Below are 8,309 nucleotides of genomic sequence, written 5' to 3' on the forward strand. Positions count from 1 at the left end.
TCCGGTCATTGTATTGTTGCGTGTATTGTCAACGTGTTATTGCCTGCCTTTTGTAGAATTAAACCCTGTGTTCCCCTATTCACGGCTTCGTTCTGCTTCCGCCCTGCATCATGACACCTTACCTGTAATTAAACCCCGTATTCCCCGATACCCTGACGTCTGCGCCTTTGTCTCCATTCCGTCCCGCTCAGCAGGACAATATTATTATAATTAAATGTATTAATGGTTTATTATGAATATTAAAATAATTAATAAGAAATCTATATTTTTAAATGTATTTTATTATATAATAATTACTGTCTATCATTGTCTAAATGTATTTTTACTGTCTAAATATATGTATTCAGCTAGTGTAAACATGCAGGATGCTATCACAGCGAATGCGAGGCTGAGACTGAAGCATTACCCTTTGTTTCCGCTGAGAGACGTGCCGCCTGACTCATTTCCCCGCGCATACAAGTTATCTTAGGTCGGCGTTCACGGTTTGACTTCTGAGATTCAGATCGAGTACTAGGTCATTTTTTTCTAACTGGTTGGTTCGACTTTTAAGAAATTCGTTTTAATGAGTTTGAGAACTGAGGTACCGCTGTATATAATTTTATTTGGAAGAATAAGCACCATTATCTAAAGAAATAAGTTATTAGTAATGGAATAGAACATGGAGGATTAGAAGTTATAGATTTTGGTTTACTTAATAATTCATTTAAGATTAAATGGATAAGAGAATATAGTAAGAATCAGAATAGCCTCTGGAATGTTTTCCCAAACTATTTGTTTAATTCTACTGGTGGCATTGAATTTTTGTTAAAGTGCAACTTCTCAGTTGAAAAACAACTACCTATCACATTAAGTAATATTTACAGGCAGGTACTTCTGGCATGGTTGTTGGTGTATAAGCATAACTTTACACCCCACGGGTAATTTTTATGGAATAACAGAGATATACTATATAAAAATAAGTCACTATTTTATAGATCATGGATTGACAATGGTATTTTGATTCTTGGGCAGCTGCTGAATGACAGTGGTCTCAATGACATTTGAAGAGTTTCTTGAGACATTTAAAATACCTATTAAACCTAAAGAATATGCTGTGGTCTTTGACACACTGTCTAGAAGTACAATACATTTTCTTAAGAATGCTTGTATAAATTATAAATGCCCAGACGTTGCCTGTAGAAATATATTTATTGGGGATATTAACTTATGGGACGATAAATGTAGCAACCAGCATATTAGGAATTCCCTTTGCCAACCAACAGTTCCCTCTGCAAAATTCTTTTGGACTTCCCTATATGATGACATAGATTGGAAGAAAGCATGGAAATTGTTAAATCAATATTGCATCCAAAATAAGGTTAAAGAAATTTCATTTAAAATATTACATTGAATATACCCTCTCAAGAAAGTCTTAGAAAGGTTCAAACTAGAGATAGATTACAATTGTGATTTTTGTGGGATGGAAACAGAATCTACTATTCATTTCTTTTTTAAAATGCATCTATACAAGAATGATCTAATTTAATTAGCAGGAAAATTGGAAGGAAAGTGACAATTGAAATGTTTTTCTTTATTTAAAAAATTAGGTGTTAAGAGCAGACATTATTTATGTGATTCAGTTATTTATTGGATATGGAAAATTCCACATTCATAAGAAAAAAGTTTTAAGATCTAAACCCAACTTTTTCCATTTTTTAAATGAAATTAAGCAGTATGGCACAACTTTAGTTAAGTGTAAAAACAAGAAAGCTGTCAAAACTTGTAAAATTGTGGAAGAATTTGGTTTTCTTGGGTAATTTTTTCCTCTCTCTTCTCATCCCTGGCTTTGTTACTGTTTTATGTATTGCATGACACTTCCTTTGTTGATATGTTGTAATATTGTTCATTATTAAAATAATAATCCATCCATCCATCCATCCATCCATCCATCGTCCAACCTGCTTATCCTATTGGGTCGTGGGGGGTCCAGATCCTATCCTGGAAGCAACAGGCACGAGGCAGGGAACAACCCTGGATGGGGGGGCCAGCCCGTCGCAGGGCACACTCACACACCATTCACTCACACATGTGTTATGATGGGCGAGCGAGCGAGCCGGGAATCAGGCGAGGTAAGCCGTGAATGCAGGTAACAGGGTTTATTCACGGACGGACAGGACAAAGACATCCACAAACGTTAATGACAGATCTGGGGAAGACTGACTCAGACACGGACTAAATACTAAAGACAAGCCAAAACAACAAGGAACAGCTGGGCACGATCGGGAAAGCACACGTGGATAATGAGGGGGCGTGGCACACATCAGGAGCGGACGGAGCGGATCATGACAACATGCACACCTAAGGGCAATTTAGCAACTGCAATCAGCCTCAGCACATCTTTGGACTGTGGGGGGAAACTGGAGCACCTGGAGGAAACCCCACGACGACATGGGGAGAACATGCAAACTCCACACACACGTGACCCAAGCGGAGACTCAGAACCCAGGTCCCAGAGGTGTGAGGCAACAGTGCTAACCACTGCACCACCATGCCACCCCTAAAATAATAATAATAAAAAATAAAAAATCTAACCAGTAATGATGTGCACCAAAGGGCCCAACTGAACTTTGACTCAATCATAACAAAAACTAAAAAAGAAAAAGCATAATATGTGGTTAATGAGAGATATATCACTGATAGGGAGAGTTTTACTTTCAAAAGCTGAAGGAATATCTCACTCAGTGTATGTTTGTCTTTCGCTGGATGTACCTTTGAATGTGATCAAGGAGCTGAACAAAATGCTTTATAGATTTATTTGAAAGAATAAACCTCACTATTTCAAAAGGAAACTATTTGTAATACCAAGGAAAATGGGGGACTTTTAGATTCTGAAACGCTAAACAACCTTTTAAAATCAAATGGATTATTGACTTCCTGAAAAGTAAAGAGAGCATGTGGAACATCTTTCCTAATTATTTCTTCAATATGTTTGGTGGTTTACAATTCCTGCTGAAATGTAATTTTTCAACTGACAAACTTTCAAATTGGCCAGTTTTCACAAACAGGTTCTTTTAGCATGGAATTTAGTTTTCAAGCATAACTTTTCATCACAGAAGTACAGTATTTTATTTGGAATAACAAGGACATTTAATTTGCACTTGGACTTTAAGAACAAGACACTTTTTTTATCATTCTTGATTTAATAATGGAATCCTCATAGTCTGGCAGTTATTGAATTCTGATGGTCAGCTTCTAACATTCACTGAATTTTTGAAAAATTTCAAATATCCGTAAGACCAAAGGAATATGCTGTGGTTTCTGATGTTATCCCCACAGGTGCATTGCATCTTCTAAGGGACTCTTGTTTGACTGATGTGCCTTGGATCATAACTCTTGCTCACATTGATATTGCGGAGAAGGATGTTGTAAATGATAAGATTAGTAACAAGGTTATTAGAAATGCTGTGCTCACAGTTACACTACCTACAGCACTATTCTTTTGGTCTTCTATGTTTTATAATATAAATTGGAAAAAGGCATGGACTATTCATAGTAAATACTGCATAAATAACAAGGTTAAAGAGGTGCCATATAAATTGTTACATGGGATTTACCCAGTAAAACAAGTTTTAAGAAGATTTAAATTGGATATTGATAACACATGTGATTTCTGTGGGATAGAAAAGGAAAATGTTATGCATATGTTTTATCACTGTGTATATACGAGATTATTCTGGATAGATATACAACAGTTTTTTAACTTCAAAAATGATATAGTGATTGGCCTATTTGATGTATTTTTTATTTTAAAGGTAGTAATTTGATGCTAAACAATCTACAGTGGTACCTCGGTTCTCGAACTCACTAGAACTCGAATTTCTTGAAAGTCGAACAAACCAGTTTGACCTAGAACTCGATCTGAATATCAGAAGTCGAACCGTGAACGCTGACCTAATATAAATTGTACGCGCCAGGGAATGAGTCATACTACAATGCAATTCTTACTTGAATGCCTTCTTCACAGACTGGACGATTAACCAAATAAAGCGGCACAACATTACAGTAACTAACAATAAATAAACCACTAACTTACGTGTACTATTAGAGCATTTATGTCATTTATTTAAACTTTATTTTACCAGGTAAATCAACTGAAAACCAGTTCTCACTGCTTTAAGTGATATTCGGGAGAAATAGCAGATTACGCATCAGAACTGCCTGGGATACAAACGTCATGCGTGTAACTAAACTCTTCAGCCAATAAGTGCAAAGGTGTGTCGTCACGGACTCGGAGGCGGTTCCAGTTTATGCAGCCGGGTGAGAGGTCGCAATGCATCTAACCGTAATGCATTGCGTCAGGATCAGAATGAGTTGCTTTAAGCCAGCTCTGTAAGCAAGTCGAATGCACCCAATAAACAACTGAAACCCGGACTTAATACAGAGGACTAATGACAACAACCAGAAACAACTGATCACATGGGGATCCCACACGAGGTTAACGAGGGGGCGTGGCACACGGAAGGAGCGGACGATCGGGGCAGGACAGGGGTAATGTTGGGATAAGATCTTTATCGTTTTGGAATCCTTTAAGAAAAAAATGCTCTTCTTGTTTTATCTTGTTCATTTTGTGTTTAAATACTAAAAACGGGAAAAAAAACATATTTAGGTGTAATTTTGGGGAGCCGAGAACCAATTAATTGGTTTTCCATTATTTCTTATGGGAAAAATTCGATCAGAACTCGAACTTTTTAGGATTCGATCCGGTGTTCTGTCGAGTTGAGCTACCTTGTTGAGTTAGGCTACCGTAGTGCTAATCGATAGCTCTAACCATAACTCTTACCCTAACCACTCAAAAACCCCTAAAACCCTTACCGTAACCCTAACCCTAACCCCTAAAACCTAACCCTAATTCCAAGACGGTGGAACTGCACATGCGCCGAAAGGTTCGATAGCACGCTTCCATAGATAGCTCAACTCGTCAGAACACCGGCCTCTGATCTATACTTAGTTATATGACCAGTACTCGAGTTGAGGGGGGATGAGGAGGGATGTCATCCCCCCTGAAATAAAAAGTCAAAATCATCCCCCTTCTAAAACGAACATCCCCCCATTCCATCCCTTTTGCTATTTGATCGTGTATTTATGTTGTAAATAGAAATCGTAGTAACCATGTCATGTTTGCCGTGTGATGCATGTGTGTAAGTGTGAGCGTCATTTGAACTGTTGGCTTCTACGTCTGTGCCGCTGTTTTCATAAACTAGCGATCCGATTTTCCGTTTTATTAAAAGGACGCACAAACTCACTACAACACGTTTGCAAATGCAATGCCATATCCTCCTGAGACCCCACCCATTCATTTATGTCCATTGTAGTGGACATTTTGTTTTTGCATCTATCTTTTCACTGATGTAAGGAAACGTATTTATTCCTGTTGTACACTAAAGTGGACATGCTGTAAAATTAAAAATTAAAATAAATTTGAAAAAATCTAAATTGTAAGTTGTCTTATTTCCTCCACTTATTTGCTACTGAATATTCCTCGGTCAACTGCTAGCGGTTTTATAACAGAGTGGAAGCAATTGGGAACAACAGCAACTCCACCACGAAGCGGGGACGACACATGCTGCGGTGCACGGCGTGAAGAAGTCGCCAACTGTCTGCAGAGTCAGTAGCTACGGACCTTCAAACTTCATGTGGCCTTCAGATTAACTCAAGAACAGTTCATAAAGAACTTCATGGAATGGGTTTCCATAGCCGAGCAGCTGCATCCAAGCCTTACATCACCAAGTGCAATGCAAAGTGCTTCGGATGCAGTGGTGTAAAGCACGACATCACTGGACTCTAGAGCAGTGCAGACATGTTCCCTAGAGTGATGATTCACGCTTATCTGTCTGGTAATCTGATGGACGAGTCTGGGTTTGGGGCTTGCCAGAAAAATGGTACTTGCCTGACTGCCTTGTGCCAAGTGTAAAGTTGGGTGGGTGGGTTATGGTGTGGGATTGTTTTTCAGCGGCTGGGCTTGGCCCCTTGGTTCTAGTGAGAGGAACTCTTAATGCTGCAGCATTTGAAGCCATTTTGGACAATTTCATGCTCCCAACTTTGTAGGGACAGTTTGGGGATGGCCCCTTCTTGTTCCAACATGACCAGTGCACAAAGCAAGGTCCATAAGGACATGGATGAGCGAGTCTGGGGTGGAGGAACTTGACTGGCCTGTACAGAGCCCTGACCTCAATCCGATAGAACACCTTTGGGATGAAATATAGCGGAAACTGCGACCTAGGCCTTCTTGCTCAACATCAGTGCCTGACCTCAAATGCTCTCCTAGAAGAATGGCAGAAAATTCCCATAAACACATTACTAAACCTTGTGCACATCCTTCCCAGAAGAGTTTAAGCCATTATAGCTGCAAAGGGTGGGCCAGCTCCATATTGAAGCATATGCATTAAGAATGGGATGTCATTAAAGTTCATGTGTGTGTAAAGGCAGGTGTCCCAATGTTTTTGGCAATATAGTGTGTGTGTGTGTGGGGTTTGACATAACTGGTATGCAAGTACGCATTCACCATTAAAAGCGATACGTGCGGCAATCGATTGTTGAATGCGTACGTATTTTATGTGCATTAGCAAATTTATGTGCAAATTATCGTGCATTATAACCTTTATATGCTAATACGTACTTCATTTGCAGTATAGAGGTTACAATGCACGGTAATTTCTTGTTATATCGGCGCTAATTCACATAAAATAGGTACGTATTTGCGCTGTTACATTAATCGATTGCCGCACGTATTGCTTTTAAAGGTGAATGCGTACTTGCGTAGCAGTTATGTTAAAACATATATAAAATCTCACATTCTGTGATCAGAAGGTCACCAGTTCGAACCCAGCTTCAGCATGTCTGCGGGGCCTTAACCCCCAACTCCCTGGGCGCCGCAACAGGTGGTTGTCCTTCGCGGTCAGCTTACTCTTGCCTACAAAGAGTAAGGGGATGCGTAAAGAGAATTTCCCCACGGGGATCAATAAAGTATCAGATTTTTATATAACACACACACACACACACACACACACACACACACACACACACACACACACACACACACACACACACACACACACACACACACACACACACACACACACACACATATATATATATATATATACACTTACCTAAAGGATTATTAGGAACACCTGTTCAATTTCTCATTAATGCAATTATCTAATCAACCAATCACATGGCAGTTGCTTCAATGCATTTAGGGGTGTGGTCCTGGTCAAGACAATCTCCTGAACTCCAAACTGAATGTCAGAATGGGAAAGAAAGGTGATTTAAGCAATTTTGAGCGTGGCATGGTTGTTGGTGCCAGACGGGCCGGTCTGAGTATTTCGCAATCTGCTCAGTTACTGGGATTTTCACGCACAACCATTTCTAGGGTTTACAAAAAACGGTGTGCAAAGGGAAAAACATCCAGTATGCGGCAGTCCTGTGGGCGAAAATGCCATGTTCATGCTAGAGGTCAGAGGAGAATGGGCCGACTGATTCAAGCTGATAGAAGAGCAACTTTGACTGAAATAACCACTCGTTACAACCGAGGTATGCAGCAAAGCATTTGTGAAGCCACAACACGCACAACCTTGAGGCGGATGGGCTACAACAGCAGAAGACCCCACCGGGTACCACTCATCTCCACTACAAATAGGAAAAAGAGGCTACAATTTGCACGAGCTCACCAAAATTGGACAGTTGAAGACTGGAAAAATGTTGCCTGGTCTGATGAGTCTCGATTTCTGTTGAGACATTCAAATGGTAGAGTCAGAATTTGGCATAAACAGAATGAGAACATGGATCCATCATGCCTTGTTACCACTGTGCAGGCTGGTGGTGTAATGGTGTGGGGGATGTTTTCTTGGCACACCTTAGTGCCAATTGGGCATCGTTTAAATGCCACGGCCTACCTGAGCATTGTTTCTGACCATGTCCATCCCTTTATGACCACCATGTACCCATCCTCTGATGGCTACTTCCAGCAGGATAATGCACAATGTCACAAAGCTCGAATCATTTCAAATTGGCTTCTTGAACATGACAATGAGTTCACTGTACTACAATGGCCCCCACAGTCACCAGATCTCAACCCAATAGAGCATCTTTGGGATGTGGTGGAACGGGAGCTTCTTGCCCTGGATGTGCATCCCACAAATCTCCATCAACTGCAAGATGCTATCCTATCAATATGGGCCAACATTTCTAAAGAATGCTTTCAGCACCTTGTTGAATCAATGCCACGTAAAATTAAGGCAGTTCTGAAGGCGAAAGGGGGTCAAACACCA

Source organism: Paramormyrops kingsleyae, chromosome 8, assembly GCF_048594095.1.
Source record: "Paramormyrops kingsleyae isolate MSU_618 chromosome 8, PKINGS_0.4, whole genome shotgun sequence".
Taxonomy (NCBI): Eukaryota; Metazoa; Chordata; class Actinopteri; order Osteoglossiformes; family Mormyridae; genus Paramormyrops; species Paramormyrops kingsleyae.